The sequence below is a fragment of the Camelus bactrianus genome, chromosome 1, assembly GCF_048773025.1.
Source record: "Camelus bactrianus isolate YW-2024 breed Bactrian camel chromosome 1, ASM4877302v1, whole genome shotgun sequence".
Classification (NCBI taxonomy): Eukaryota; Metazoa; Chordata; class Mammalia; order Artiodactyla; family Camelidae; genus Camelus; species Camelus bactrianus.
In genome coordinates, this window is record NC_133539.1 from 42768916 (window position 1) to 42785507 (window position 16592).

Below are 16592 nucleotides of genomic sequence, written 5' to 3' on the forward strand. Positions count from 1 at the left end.
GCTGGTCCCTGGCCACCATGATACCCAGTGAGATCTGCGTGAGGAGGTCTGGGCAGAAAGCTTGGCTATTGACAGTGACTAAAACCCCTCTCTCAGAATCCATACTCTAGTTCTTTCCAGGGATAAAACTTTTTTTTCCATTTGAATATTTCAAAGCAGGTTATAAGCATAGTTTGGATCCTGCTTGCAGAACCTCACTGTTCTTCCTGTTTGCCAATCTAAAACTAGTTATGAGATTTTTTTTAGCTGGGTGTTTCTCCGCATCCTTCTTTCATTTAGTGGAGTACATTCATTTACTGCAAGTACAACACTTCTCCAATATATCTATATCTATATCCTAAATTCCTTTTTGAGCTTGGAAACAGTAACTCCTGCCAAGAAAGTCTTCTCTAAGCACAGTGGAGCTTATCTTTGCCACCACGGACAACCAGCTGCTTAGCAATGAGTGGGACTGAGTAAGGGGAGCTCCTGGCACCACTCCTGTAACTCACTATGGTGGCCAGGCCTCTCATTCACTTTAGATCTGCTGTCAACTCTTCCTGGAGAAGGGGGAGGCGAGTTTAAGGATGTTTTGCTATCATGAGACTCTTCAACTGCTGGATAGTTCCTGGATCTAGGAATATGTCAATTGTCAGTTTCTTCTTGCATGGAACTTTAAGAAAAGGAATTCTGTATATAAAATTCTACTTTGTAGTTATCTGTAAATTATTTATTTTCTGTGCTGGTAATTATAAGACAATGGTCTTCCTCAAAGAAGTCTTTCATACCATACATCAGAAGATTGCCAAATAAACACAAATTACTTTTGAAAAACATTTTTCACTGTGGAGGTATAATTTGGGATTTTTGTTGTTCATTCATTCATTTATTTATATTTTATTCACTTATTTGACAAATATTTATTAAGCATCTTCTATGTGCCAAGCACTGTGCTAAGAGTTGGAAAAACAGATCAAAAAGGTTGAAGTGGATATTGCCCCAGCCTTCATGGAACTTAATGAGATGGTTTATTGTAATGGGAGTTGTGTATGCTCTGAGTGATTTGAAAATCAGAGGCAGTGTAATGTAGTGCAAAGAGGGAAACTAACATTTAATGAGTGCTTCCTGTTTAAGGCGCATGTTATCTCATTTCTCACCTTTCACTCTAGTATATCATCTTATGTCATGAATGCTTAGATCCACCACTTTTAAACAGTTATTTGAAATCTGGTATGAAACTGTCAGCATGTTCCTAATTATTCTATCAAACATTTGTTGAAAGACGGTTTGTGTCAGACGTGCTCAAGATGTCATGGATGGAGTAAATCAGATGGGCACTATTCTTGCTCTCATGGAGGTTGTATTTGAGTAGTTGTGACAATTATAAATTAGAACTAGATCTTTTACTGTTTTAGTGTTAATTGGAACTAATTCATCTTCCTGGTGAAGAAGAAAGATCCTTTCTTCTGTGGATGCTGGAGTCTATGTCTGTATTCCAGAGATCAATGAGAGCCATGCTGGGAGGGTCAGCGAGCAAGTGGATGAAGACAGTACGCCCTTCCCAGGCTCTGGTCTCTGGGAGAATGCAGACGGCGGGGCTGATGCCCAAGATGAAATTTGTCTTCCCTACTCCTCCACGCATGTCGTAGTAAATATAATATCAAAACAGGAGACAGGATTTATAGAAATAAATAGACCTTTGCCCACTCCCTTCTCTAAGTGTTGAAAAATGAGTTTGTTAAATTTTTTTTTTTTTAGAGAATAGTCACAATTATTTTGATATTCAAAATAATATTTTGTGAGCTATTAGATACCTACTCACTCACTTCTATTGAGGCACTCTCGCTCTGTCTCTCTTTTTTTCTCTCTGTCTCTCTCATTATCTATCAATAAATTCTGGAATTCGACCACTAAGAGTATTCAAAAAGCTTCTCTTGGGATCCGGAGAAGCAGCCAAGCATCCTATAGTATAAGTTGCTTAGCTACAGGGGGTAAAATTTCTCACAAGGATATTGACATAAAGTTTCCTTTCAAAATTCAGCTAAAATGCTGGTGGACAATTTTCTTTACAGGCAAAGCACAATGAAACAGAAGGTTTTATGGTTTTCTGAAACTGTATGGATTTTTGTTGTCTGTCAGGCCAAGACTTCAGAAAACTTTGCTCTTATTTCATCACAAAACTTGAGCTTGCAAACTCAATGCAGCTAAATATAAATGTAAATGTAGATGAAACTTTTACCCCTTAATATAAAATGCTTTTCATTTGATGTCTCTTCATTGCTGCCAAGATGAGTAGATAGACACATTGCAGCTTGTGGTTTCTGGATTTTGTTGCAAATGTTGGAGCAAGGGGTTGATTGATTGGTATAAACATGTAGCAATGGCAACAGCTGCTTTAAAATAAAAAAGCATAAAAGGGAATGAAATGATTTAAAATAAACAGTAGTTAACGTTTATGACATACATACTGCCTGGATATTTTTAATTTTCCTTGCCTTTGCTAAAAATGAAATACTGGTCCAGAGAGCAGTGAAATAACTGAATTCTAAATTCAAGTGTTCATGCCTCAGAAGTGCGAACTTTCTTTCAGACTTTTTTTAAGATTTTATTTCAGTGTCTTTATTGCATTAGGCTTAATTTCCCAGTAAATTTGACCATTTTTATTTGAATTTTGAAAATGCAGCAAAGTTACAGCAAATTGTAAGCCCTTCCTTACTATTAGCTTTTATAAAGTAGATATCAATGAAAAAGTATTGCCAAGTGCTTCCTTTGTTATTATAATTATCTACCTCGTGTTTTCATCAGTCAGTGATGTCACAAGTCATGGAATAGCTGCCCTCTGAAGTGACATTTTTGTTTTTCAAAAATTCTCAAACTTTTAAAGATGGATCTTTAAGCGATCTCTTTATAAATACCGAAACCTTGTTTCCAGGGACAATTGGGTTTAAACAGTCTGATATATGACAGGAATTTACTTTCTCTAACTTGGGAATGGTAAAAAGAACAATTTCTTTAACTTCCTTTTTAAATGAGTGTTTTCTAGTCATGTTCACAAAATGTGAGATTGTGAAAACCAAACTGGATGTTAGAGGCCATGCGGCCCAAACCTCCATTATTCTGATGCTAGTCTGACTGACGAGAGAGTGTGAGGGGCTTTCCCAACCACTAAGAACCCAAACAAAGTAGGAGAAAGAGCCAGAATTAGAACCCAAATCCCAATAACCTTTTTACATGTTTTAAACTATCTTTTCAGGATATGATATCAACCAAAAGATATTTCTTCCTCCTAAGATTTTACTCACACATACCCTTTTGTGGCTTTTTGCACTCAGAAAATATAGAACCACGCCTTCGTTTTAGGTCTTAATTATCCCTTTCATTTCTCATCTTTTCTTGGGAGACAAGCTGGATTATTGCTTCTGTGTTGCTGACAAAGAAATTGAGGTACAAAGAAAAGAGCTAAGAAGCACAATAAGACATTTCAGGTGCTGATTGAAGAAAAGATCTTTTGTAAATTTGTTGTTTGCAACTCAGGATTCCTTTTCCCACAAAAAGTTAAATTATGCATAATGCTTGAGTCTCTGTAGGAAAAAATCCAGAATACCTATTTAACATACCTTTCACCCAGAATGTAACTCTGAATGAAGTTCGCTGTGGAATAGACACGTGCCATCTGTAATGACACTTCAGTGGGGAACATGGACTCAGAATTTCATCATGGGATGTTGGGATGCAGAAAATACTGTTTAAAGGGCTAAAATGAGATACAACCTAGTCATTGATACAATACTTGGCATATATTAGGGTATGTTGTTCTTTTACTCTCATCCTGCTCCTTCTTACATCTTTTCTCTACACTTTTGTTGGTGAAACATTCTTGCTCTTTATCAGATATGTTGGTGTGCCCTTACCTCCAACACATTCAGAGCCCAGGAGAGCAAGGGGAGGGGAAGAAGTGGGTGTTTCACTATAGAATTAATGGAAGATGATTCCACCTGTACTTTAAAGGCTCAGGAAGGGCTTTACCCAGGGTTTTAAAGTGTTGAAGCTTATATATATTTGGTGGACTCACTTTAAAAATTTTTATGAATATAAACTTAGGATATAGGATATAGGAGAAATGCAAAATAAATATTTATCTAAAATGAGAACAAAAATAAACCAACTTAAAGATTTTTAAAAGATGAGAAATACCACAGACATCACAAAATTTTAAGAAACTAACATTTTAATTAACTCTCCAGTGCAACTTTATAATATTCTGTATCTATCTGTGTATAATACCCCATGTATATATATTTGCTGCAATCTCTTTAGCACTTTATATGACAATGACTGTATAAGATCTCTTCTATATCAAGAATATAAAAATGTTCCTCTATCATGATTGATTAAACTTTTTTATTGATATTGAGGGTACTTAAACATATGAGTTCCTGTATAGATGTGCTTCTAATTTGTAATGTTGTTACAGGTTTGTGGCCTCAGAGACTAGATTCCATACTTTCTATTTCATGTGATTCCCATCAAAGTGTGTTATGTATTTATACTTGTATAAGATTTATTATTAAATATCTTCCTGACAGATGGAACTCCCAGTTTGACTAGGTATTAGTGCAAATTGAATCCTCAGCTTATAATTTTACATTTCTGATGACTGGAAGAATTTTCCATAAACTGGCTTCTGACACATTACCTTTCAAATATTCTTTCTTCCCTACTCATCACTTGCTTCTGGTGCAGGGCACTGGGGAAACATTCATATAGCAGTATGTCAAGGTGTAAGAAATCAGTACTGGAGGTAATAGGAGTATTCCTAGAAACCATTCCTACACCGGGATAGTGAGCAGCAACTCATCAAGAATGGAAATGACTATGAAACCACAAAAATAATACACTGTGTACATTCAGTATACACCCAGGCTGCCAGCCTCCCTGACAGATGTCCTTCCTTCCTCACTCCCTCCTTTCTTCCTCCCCTTCCTCCTGCATCTTTCCTTTTCTCTTTTCTACTCTCTTGTTTATTTTTTTTAATTTAAGTACTTCAGAATTGCAGTTAGTTTAGTCAGAATTTTTAGTTCATTAACCATTATTAACTTTCTTGCATACATTGTCTATATTATTTCTTTTGATTTTTAAATAATATAATAACATAATGAGCATTCAAATGAATGCATAAAACAAATCAATAATTCACACAAACTCTGTGTTCCTCCACTAGAATATATTGTTAGTTTTACTTGTTATTAAACTTCATAAAAAGGGTGTCATACTGTTGTCGTCTTTTGGGACTTTTTGTTCTTTCAGTTTTACATTAACTAAAACCTCCCCATGCTATTTCAAGCTACCACATTCACTTGTGTTACACTGCTGCGTGCTAGTCATTAATCTTCCTCCTGGTGGGAATTTATATTGTTTCCAGTTTTTAGTAATTACAGTTAGTGCTGCAGTGAACACGCTTGTTGTGCCCTGGTGCTCATATGTAAGATATTCCTGAATATTTTCCCAGGAGTGAAAATATGGAACCGTAGTTTATCATTATTTAGCTTGTAACGGTAATCTTAATTTGTTTTTAAGACAACTTGTAACCATCATATTTATATTTGCAATGTGTAAAGAGATCTTCTTAATCTATTTCTTCTTCAACACATAATAGTTCTAGCCAATTGAACAAGGAGGGGAAAACGGTACCTTATTGTGGTCTTGATTTATACTTCCCTAATTAACTGAGATTACGTCTTCATATTTGGCCAACAGGACTTTGTTTGTTTTGCCCATGTTTTTATTTTTTTTAAAGATTTTTTTAGGAATTCTTTTTATGTTCTTGATACTAATCCTTTGTCAGTTGTATGTATTATAAATATCTTTGAGTGTGGCTTGAGTTTTCTTTTTTCCTTTGAAAATACATATTTTAATTATATAATCGTTTTTGTGTGTGTTGGATTCTGTTTGCTAATATTTTGTTGAGGATTTTTTGCACCTATGTTCATAAGTGATATTGACCTGTAGTCAGAAATTGACACAACATTTCTGAAAATACTACAATTTAAAAATGTTTTAATTAATGGAATTTATTAATAAACATATAATGTTCAACTTTTTTCAGGTTAGTGATGTTTGTGCCTTGTAAATAAATTTTTTTTATACCAAAGTCAATAAAAATATTCCTTTAAATTTTTTTTTTAAGTTTTGCTTTTTACATTTTAAAGTCTCAGTCTGCTTGGCATTGATTTTTGTTGCTGGTATGAGATAGGCTTTTAATTCCATTTCATTGCTATATGGAAAACCGTATTTCCAATTTCTGTTTATTGAATCACTTTTTGCTCTTACCCTGTCCATTGACTTCCACGACCTTACACTTCATCTGTGAAATGTCCATAAATTTCAAGTTGGTTTGTGGGCTATTGGTTACTGTCTTTATTATTGTAGATACTGTTATAGATCATAACAATTTACAATAATATAATACAATTAGAATGTACAACTGACATCTGTTAGTGTGAGTTCCTTTAACATTCTATTCCTGCTGTGTGTGTTCGTGTGTAATTTTTACACACAGCTGCACAAACATGGACACTTTTTTTATATCAGGGTCATTAATATATTTGCAGTTCCACTAAGTTCTGATTTTAATGGAATCCTCATGAACTAAATGAGGTGATGTTGAAAGAAATGCCTGGGTCTACCTGTCACCTTAGATGAAGATGTCCAAGCTTCAGCATGCATTAAAATCGCTTGGGTGGCTTGTTCAACTAAAGACTGATGGGCCCCACCCACAGACTTTCTGATTCAGGGGACTTGGAGTGAGGCCCAGGGATTTGCATTTCTATCGAGTTCCCTGGTGAGGTTAATGTTGTGGGTCTGAGGACCTTACACTGAGAACAACTTCCTTACACTAACTTTGCTTGTATAGTTCTTATGAAATTCTGTTTAATTCTTGTCCTTTCTGACCATAGCTTCATTGTCTTTGTTTTCTCACCATGTGGAGGCAGTGAGATGTGTTAAATTCTGCTTCTTTGGGAAAAGGACAGGTGGCTAAAAATGTTCTCTGGAGAGAAATAATTTAAATAACATTTAAAACAACAGGCTATCTATTGACCTTGCAGTGTAATAATATGTAATACTCCTTGCTGGCTGCAACAACTTGGATGTTTACCCTTTAACCATTTCACATACACTGTTGTATAAGGAATAGCGAGGCCTTGAGTTCTACAGGTGAGGGTATGAAAAGACAAGAGATAATTCACAGCTGTGTTCCCAGAGGGGAAAGGGGAACATCTATTCTGGAGTAACTATTCATAGATGACTATCCATTTATAAAGAGGTTACTTAAGCTGGTTTAAAGTAATTTGGAGATTTAGAGGACATTCCCAGGATTTTGGTCCTAGCAGCTCCCTGACCTTATTAGCCATGCCTGTAATTTATTTACTTTGGTTTCAACAGAGGCTTGCTCTAACCGAATGTCATGATTAATAAAATCTTCTTCAAACTCCGTCTATTAGCTTTGCAACTGTAGTTTCCGCTGAATGAAGGATACTGAATTTTAACCCCACAAGTGGAATTTCAGATTCATGAATGCCTAGTTCAATGAACTTTTTGAACCACTGTTTGATTGTGCATTGTGGAGAACATATTTTTCTTACAATCTTAGTTGCTCTATTACAATGGTACATAACAAAGACAACCATGTTAACAAAGATAACTCAATATTCATTTGTAAGGTAAAAACTAATTAAATACTACCATCTGCCTGGTCTTCTGTATGGTGATAGCAATAAAATGATGAGCAAGATTGGTACAGTCCCTTCTGGCCTTGATCTCATATTCTTACAGAGCAGACAGATAAGTAAATACCAATACTTACCAATAAAACACTGTATGGTAAGTAAAATGATAGACATGTTCCAGATGGAGCTGATGGGTCAAATGCGATCTGGCAGTGAGGCAGTGAAGAGATTAAAAAGTGCTTTGGTATAAATGAGACAGGAAGGAAGGGGGCCGAGCACAACCATTACAAGAATTATGTAGACATTGAGGATAAGACATAACTGGTTAGAACCAGCTAGACCCAAGATGGTGGGAGATTTGACTTCCAGTAGACCTTGAGCCTCATTATAGACTCACTGCAATACACTAGCATGCTAAATGACACACCCACAGGCAGCAACAGTTCCCAGGCTGACCACTAAGGCCAAAAAGTAGGTGGGGCCCAATTCCTGGAAATCCCCACCCCTTCTCCAAAACAGTTGGAATAATCCCTCCACTTGGCATATGAAATTACCCAGCCCATAAAAACTAACCACCCACACACCCCAGGGCCTCTATCCCTTCTGAGACACACTGCATTCTGTCTGTGGAATGTGTATCTCTCTGAGTAACCTTGCTTTCACTTTACCCACTCTTGAATTCTTTCCTGCGTGAGATAAGAACCGATTCTCTGGTAACACAGTGAGGAATGTGACACCACACATATGGTAAGGAAGCGAGAGCTTTCTCTACTCAACCTCAGGTTAACAAGTTGATACTCCTCCTCATATACGTCTTCTTTTGCTTTAAGCTGCCAAACTTTTATAATCAATACACATGAGTGAGTGAGCATTTTGTTTGGAATCCCATCTCAAAGGGCAGGCAAAGGAGACCTACATTCCACAGAAATAGTTAGCATTCCCGTAAACAGCAGGAAACAGGCTCTCAGTTTCAACACCAGGAGCTGGGTAATCACCAACCAGCTCTAATAGAAATGGAAATTCAGAAACACTTAATGTTTTTTCTGAAGTGGAGCATTTTGCAAAGTTTGTCCAAGAGCAAGTAGGTATGAGGGCTGTTGGACCTCTTCACTCCTTTTTTGTTGGTTGTTTCAAAGAATCCATTTTATCTACAGCTGGAATTTCACAGCAGCGATCAACTATTATAAACCAGAGTAATAGCATCCTTGGCAGTATTACTTGCAAAAATAACAGGGGAATAGCAGGAGACCTGCCAGGACCACTGTAGGGGCCTGAAATGCAAAGCTGCCTACACTTGTCAGATAATGGGATAAAATTCCCCTTGGCCTACCTGTTGTGCAAAATAAGGTCCCTTAGGTGATAAAAATCCCACGACCACCCTGCCCTTCTTTACCAGGCTTGACGTTCTTTCTTCCCACCTTGCCTTTGACTTCATTTTTTTTTTTTTTGGTCCAAAAATAAAATGCAAATGCTTAAATAGTCTTGCAATAATTAATGGCGTTCTATTTTTAAATATACATCTGCAATTGCAGGAAATATTCATAAAACTTGCCTCTTTTTTTGATCCAGCATCTTCTACTCTGGTACTGTCATCTTCTTTCAAGTTCCTTGTCAAAGAGGTGACTGAATGATTGACGCTGATAAAGTGAAAGAACTAAATTCCAGAAGGGAAGAAAAAGAAGAAAAGAAGAAATGTAAATCTCTCTTCTAACATCAACACACTTCACCATACTTGCAGACTTCATAAATCAGATTTGGTAATGAGAGCTGAAAGCACATGCTGTGTTAGAAGAAAATACGGTAAGTGTATGTCTGAAAATTCTTTCTGATCATGAACTGAAAATTCCTGTTAATCAAGACCAATTTTAAGTATGGGTAAGGATAAGGGTGCAAGGATCATATCTACCTCTTTGTATTTTAATATATTTTAAGTCCTCTAAAAGTGTTTAATGTTACTATGTATAAAATTATTCTGAAAGTCATAGAACCTCAGAGATAATTACAAACTGGCCCTTGGGGTATGGCCCTTGGGGTATTGTTCCAACAAATCACTAACAAATAAGAAAAATGCTTTGTATACATGCACACAACTTTAGATATTAAAGTATATCTTTGCCTGTGAACCTTGTTAGAAACATGATCCAGTGGGGGAATAAATGAGCACGTTTTCCTAAAGATTATTTCATTTTACATAACGTAATTGCTCCCCTTATCTTTCTTTCCACCATCTGAATAACAAATGTGTATTTTCCTACCAGTGTTTTGAGCTAGGTTTACTTGCAAATACATTTCTCAGTCTTGCATGGGAGGAGTTTCTTTGTACTGAAGCTGAAACAGTTGAACCAGGGAATTGATAAGAACGTTCCAGTGTATGGTAATTTAGTGCTTTGGCTCTCTGCTCCTGGGGAGCAGCACTTGGGTCTTGATGGGCTAGCGGTCAGAACAGGAAATTTTGCCAGGCTTATTTTAGTAGACACTGATTGGTTTAGCACTCGGCAATAGAGGCATGAACAAATTTTTCTCAACTGAGTGTAAGGACAGCAATAAAAAAGCCAAGGTACCACAGGTTGTGACAAATGAGCTCTACCGATAAAGACGGAGGGAACCGGAGCGAATTTTTACACTGTGCGCTTTCTTTGTGTTTATGAAACATTTTTCATTCCAACATCTCAAAACAATTTAAAACGTACTTATCAGTTGGAAGGAGGTTACTTCCCTCCTAAGGCATCAGGATGCTGACTCACTAGGTTCAGAGCTAACCCGAGGCCATTCACTACTTTGGTATAAAGGTGTACAGATTGGAATTATAAACATTTTTGACTCTCAAGGTCAAAATGGCTAAAATCTTGCTGTTCCAATCTCTGTATATCCTGAATCCAGTGCTTTCTCAACGAGAGAACCAGGAAGAGACTGAAGTGAACTCAGATGAGAGCAGACCCATTGAGAACTAAGCATAAAAGGGAGTATCTAGATTCATCTTTTAAGTTTTAAAATTGTAAACCATGTAATCTATCGATATAATCTATTGATATAATCTGTTGGTATCAAAATGTTTCATTTGAAGAAAACAACATTCTTAGACAATAAGCTCTAAATTTAAATGTATTACCAAATGTTTTAGAGCTGAGTGTTCTTTCTGGCTATTGAACCTACTAGAGAGTTGAGCTCAAGGTTCAGATTGACCGGAGTTTAATACCTATGCACAATGCTGAGCACATAATGGTGATGCAATGTAAATTTGTTTGAGAAAAATGATGTATAAAGTTAAATAAATTATTAATGCAACCTTCTCCATAGCATCCCATTTATACCAACCTCTACTATGTAACAACGCTTCACAACACAAAATATAAAAAATAAAAACAAACTGTCAAACACCTTTGATTAGATATTATTGCTTCTGCTTTATCTTTCTAATATTTGAAGTGATTCTGAGCTATGTCAGTCTAGGTATTTCTTTTCAGATGAATGTACCTTATATATCCTATATATATTTTTTTTTCTTTTATTGAGATATAGCTGACATACAATGTTATGTTAGTGTCAGGTGTACTACATGACGATTTGACATTTGCATACATCGCAAAATGATCACCACGGTAAGTCTAGTAACCGTCTGTCCCAGAGTTATTAGCATAATGTTGACCATATTCCTTATGCTGTATATTACATCCCTGTGGCTTATTTATTCTACAACTAAAAGTGTGTACCTCTTAGTCCCCTTTACCTACTTTGCTCACTCCCCCACCTACCTCCCTTCTGGCAATCCCTGTTTATTCTCTGTATCAATGAGTCTGTTTTAATTATGTTTTGTATGTTTGTTGTTTTGTATTTTAGATTCCACATACATAAGCATATATCTTTTTGAATTGGTGTTTTCATTTTCTTCAGGTAAATACCCAAAGGTGAAATTACTGGGGAGTATGGCAATTCCATTTTTAATTTTTTGAAGAAGCTCCAAACTGTTTTCCATAGTGACTGCACCAATTTACATTCCCACCAACAGTGCACAAGGGCTCCTTTTCTTCACATCTTTGGCAACACTTGTTATTTGTTGTTCTTTTTGATGATAGCCATGCTGGCAGGTGTAAAGTAATATCTCACTGTGGTTTTGATTTGCATTCTCCTAATGATTAATGACATTGGGCATCTTCTCATGTGTCTGTTGGCCATCTGTATGTCTTCTTTTGAAAAATGTCTATTCAGAGCCTCTGTTCATTTTTTAACTGGGTTGTTTGGTTTTTTGACATTAAGTTATATGGGTTCTTTGTATATTTTGGATGTTAACCCCTTACCAGATACATGATTTGCAAATATCTTCTCCTTTTCAGTAGGCTGCCTTTTCATTTTGTTGACAGTTTCCTTTACTGTGCAAAAGCTCTTTAGTTTTATGTTGTCTCATTGTTTATTTTTGCTTTTGTTTCCCCTGCCTGAGGAAACATCCTCTCAAATATTATTAAGATGAGTATTCAAAGAGCATACCATCTATATTTTCTTCTTAGAGTTTTATGGTTTCAGGTTTTGTATTTAAATCTTTAATCCATTTTGAGTTTATTTTTGTATATGGTATGAGAAAGTAGTCCAGTTTGATTGTTTTGCATGTAGCTCTCCAGTTTTCTCAACATCATTTATTGAAGGGTATGTCTTTTCCCCATTGTATATTCTTGACTCCTTTGTCATAGATTATTTGACCATATAAGGGTGGGTTTGTTTCTGGGCTGTCTGCTCTGTTCCATTGATCCATGTGTCCGTTTTTGTGTGTTTTTGTGTACCATAGTATTGTAGCTTTCTTATATAGTTTGAAATCAGACAGTGTAATTCCTCCAACTTCATTCTTCTTTATAAGATTGTTTTGGCTAATTGAAGTTTTTTGTGTTTCTATATAAATTTTAGAATCATTCATTCTTTTTCTGTGGAAAATGACATTGTTATTATGGTATGGATTGCATTGAATCTGTAGATTGCTTTGGGTAGTACGGTCACTTTAACAATATTACTTCTTCCAATCCATGAGCGTAGTCTATCTTTCCATTTGTTGTGTCATCCTAAATTTCTTTATCAATGCCTTATATTTTTCTGAGTAAAAGTTTTTACCTCTTTGGTTAGACTTCTTTCTAGATACTTTATTCTTTCTGATGCAGTTGTAAATGGGATTGTTTTCTTAAATTTTCTTTCTGATAGCTTGTTGTTAGTGTGTAGAAATGCCACAGATTTCTATTTATTAATTTTGTATCCTACAACTTTACTGAATTAACTTATAGTTCTGATAGTTTCTGATAGTGTCTTTAGGATTTTCTACATATATATCTTCCGTGAACAGTGACAGTTCTATTCTTTCCTTTTCAATTTGGATTCCTTGTATTTCTTTTTCTTGTCTGATTACTATGGCTAGGACTTTCAATACTATGTTGAATGAAAGTGGTGCCATTCAGTATCCTTGTCTTGTTCCTGATCTTAGAGGAAATGCTTTCCTCATTTCATTTTTGAGTATGATGTTGGCTTTAGGTTTGTTATCTGTGAACTTTATGTTGAAATATGTTCCCTATATACCCACTTTGTTGAAAGTTTTTATTATAAATTTATGTTGAATTTTGTCAAAAGTTTTTTTCTGGATCTTTTGAGATAGTTATATCCTTTTTATTCTGAATTTGTTAATGTCATGTATCACATTGATTTATTTGCAGATATTGAACCATTCTTGCTCCCCTGGGATAAATTCCACTTCATCATGGTATATGATCCTTGTAATGTATTGTTGAATTTAGTTTGCTAATTTTTGTTGAGGATTTTTGAATCTGTATTCATCTTTGATATTGGCTTACAGGTTTTTTTTTTTTTTTTTTTTTTTTTTTGTGGTGTCTTGTCTGCTTTTGATATCAGGGTGATGCTGGCTTCATAGAAGGAGGTTAGAAACATTCCTTCCTCTTCAATTTTTTTGAATAATTTGAGAAGGAGTTTTAACCCTTCTTTAAATGGTTGGTAGAAATCACTTGTAAAGCCTGGACTTTTGTTTATAGGGAGTTTTTTAGATTACTGATTCAATTTCATTACTGGTAATTGGTCTGCTTATATTTTCTGTTTCTTCCTGATTCAGCCTAGGAAGAAACTATATTTCTAGGAATTTTTCCATTTCTTCTTGGTTGTCCATTTTCTTGTCATGTAATTGTTAATAGTAATCTCTCATGATCCTTTGTATTTCTATAGTGTTAGGTGTAATTCCTGCTCTTTTATTTGTGGCTTTATTTATTTGGGCCCTCTCTCTCTCTTTTTTTCTGATGAATCTGGCTATAGGCTTATCAATTTGTTGATCTTTTCAAAGAACCAGCTCTTAGTTTTATTGAACTTTTCTATTGTTTTTAGTCTCTATTTATTTTCACTGATCTTTATGATTTATTTTCTTCAATTAACTTCAGGTTTTGTTTGTTTTTCTTTTCTAGTTCTTTTACATATAAGTTCAGATAGTTTATTTGAAAATGCTCTTGTTTCCTGAATTTAGCTTGTATTGCTATAAATTCTCCTCTTAGAACTGCTTTTGCTTTGTCCTGTAGATTTTGGATCATTATGTTTCCATTTTCACTTTTCTCCAGGAGTTTTTTGATCTCCTCTTTGATTTCTTTAGTGACCCACTGGTTGCTTGGTAGCACATAGTTCAGCCTCCATGTATTTGTGCTTTTTGCAGTTTTTTCCTTATAGTTGATTTCTAGTCTCATAGTGTTGTGATCAGAAAATGTTCTTGATATGATTCCAATCTTAAATTTATTGAGACTTGTTTTGTGGCCTAGCATGTGATCTATCCTGGAGAATGTTCCATGGGCACTTCAAAATAGTGTTTTCAGCTACTTTTAGATGAAATGTTCTCTATATTTCTATTAAGCCCTCTGGTGTAAGGTGTCATTTAAGGTCAGTGTTTCCTTAATTATTTTCTGCCTGGATGTCTGGATTTTTTGTATGTTAATGTAACTAGAGTGTTTAAGTCCCCTATATTATTGTGTTACTGTCAATTTCTCCCTGTATGTTTCTTAATATATGCTTATGTATTTAGGTTTCTATATTCAGAGTGCTTATGTATTTTCAATTGTTATAACTTCTTGTTGGATTGATCCTTTTATCATTATATAATGTCCTTCTTTGTCTCTTGTTACAGTCTTTGTTTTAAAGTCTATATTGTCTGATGTAAGTATTGCCACTCCAGCTTTACTTTGTTTCCATTTGCATGAGATCCCTTTCCATCCCCTCATTCCCAGTCTGTGTGTGTCTTTAGATCTGAAGTGAGTATCTTATAGGCAGTGTATATGGGTCTCATTTTTGTATCCATTTAGCCACTCTGTCTTTTGATTGGAGATTTAGTCTATTTACATTTAAAATAATTATTGATGTATATGTACTTATTGCTTGTTGATGTGCATGTACTTATTGATGTTTTGTTAACTGTTTTCTGGTTGTTTTTGTAGTTTTTTGTTGTTGTTCCTTTCTTCTTTTGCTCTCTTGTGATTTGATAAATATATTTAGTGTTATGTTTTCATTCATATCTCTTTTTTGTGTATGTATTTTTTATAGGATTTTTGTTTGTGGTTACTTTTAGGTTTAGATAGAGCAACCTGTGTATATAAGTGATTATTTTAAGTTGATGATCTCTTAAGGTTGACTGCATTCTAACAAACTTGCATATCTCCTCCCTCATGTTTAATATTTTTTGGTATCAAATTCACATTATTTTGTGTATCCCTTAACTACTGTTGTGGATATAGATGGCTTTACTTCTTTTATCTTTTAACTTTCCCATTAGCTTTGTAAGTGGTTGTTCTACTAACTTTAATGTAGTTTGCTTGCCTTTACCAATGAGATTTTTCCTTTTGTAATTTCCATATTTCTAGTTATGATCTTTCATTTCCACTTATAAAATTCCCTTTAACAAATCCTGTAAAGCCGATTTAGTGGGGCTGAATTCTTCTTTGGCTTTGGCATCTCTGTAAATCTCTTTATCTCTCTTTTAAGTCTGAATGACAGCCTTGCCAGGTAGAATATTCTGGGTTGTAGGTTATTTCATTTTATCACTTAGAATATATTGTGCTCTTCCCTTCCGGCCTGCCAATTTTCCACAGAAGTCAGCTGATAGACTTACGGGAGTTCTCTTGTACATAACTGGTCACTTTTCTTTTGCTGCTTTTAAGAGTCTCTCTTTATATTTAATTTGATTTATTTGCAGATATTGAACCATTCTTGCTTTTTTTGCCATTTTAAATACAGTGTGTTTTGTTGTGGTCCTTTTTGGGTTCCTCTTGTTGGGAACTCTCTGTGCTTCCTGGACTTGGATATCTGTTTCCTTTCCCAGGTTAGAAATGTTTTCAGCTATTACTTCTTCAAATAAGTTCTCTGCCCCTTTTTCTCTCTCTTCTCCTTCTGGACTCCCATAATGGGATTGTTAGTATGTTTGAGGTTGCCCCAGACATCTCTTAAACTTCCCTCATTTTTTAAAATTCTCTTTTCTTTTTTTTTTCTGTTCAACTTGGATGAACTACTCTCTCTCCTATTTCACTCCTAGATCTTTCCTCTGTATCATCTAATTTGTTGATTCCTTCTAGTGTTGTACTTTTTATTTCAGTTATTATATTCTTCAGCTCTGTTTGGTTCTTCTTTATATTTTCTAACTCTGTTGAAATTCTCACTGTATTTATCCATTCATCTCTCAAGCACCTTTATGATCATTACCTTGAACTCTTTATCACATAGATTGCTTATTTTCTCTTCCTTTAATTCTTTTTCTGAGGTTATGTTCTGTTCCTTCATTGGGACATCTTCCTCTGTTTTCCTCATTTTGCCTAATTCTTTGTGTTTATTTCTATGCATTAGGTAGGTCTGTTACATTTCTCAGTTTAGAAGTGGCCT

General features: G+C 35.1%; 1 protein-coding gene across 10 annotated transcripts in view; it reads left to right on the forward strand.

The window, feature by feature from the left end:
* The window catches only part of LOC105077956 (uncharacterized), a 515300-nt gene that overhangs the window by 73585 nt on the left and 425123 nt on the right, over positions 1–16592 (forward strand). For all 10 annotated transcript variants that reach the window (XR_012506661.1, XM_074362661.1, XM_074362677.1 and 7 more), the window contains exon 4: positions 9276–9506. The gene's annotated coding sequence lies outside the window, so the exon portion shown is untranslated. The remainder of the gene's footprint in view (positions 1–9275; positions 9507–16592) is intronic.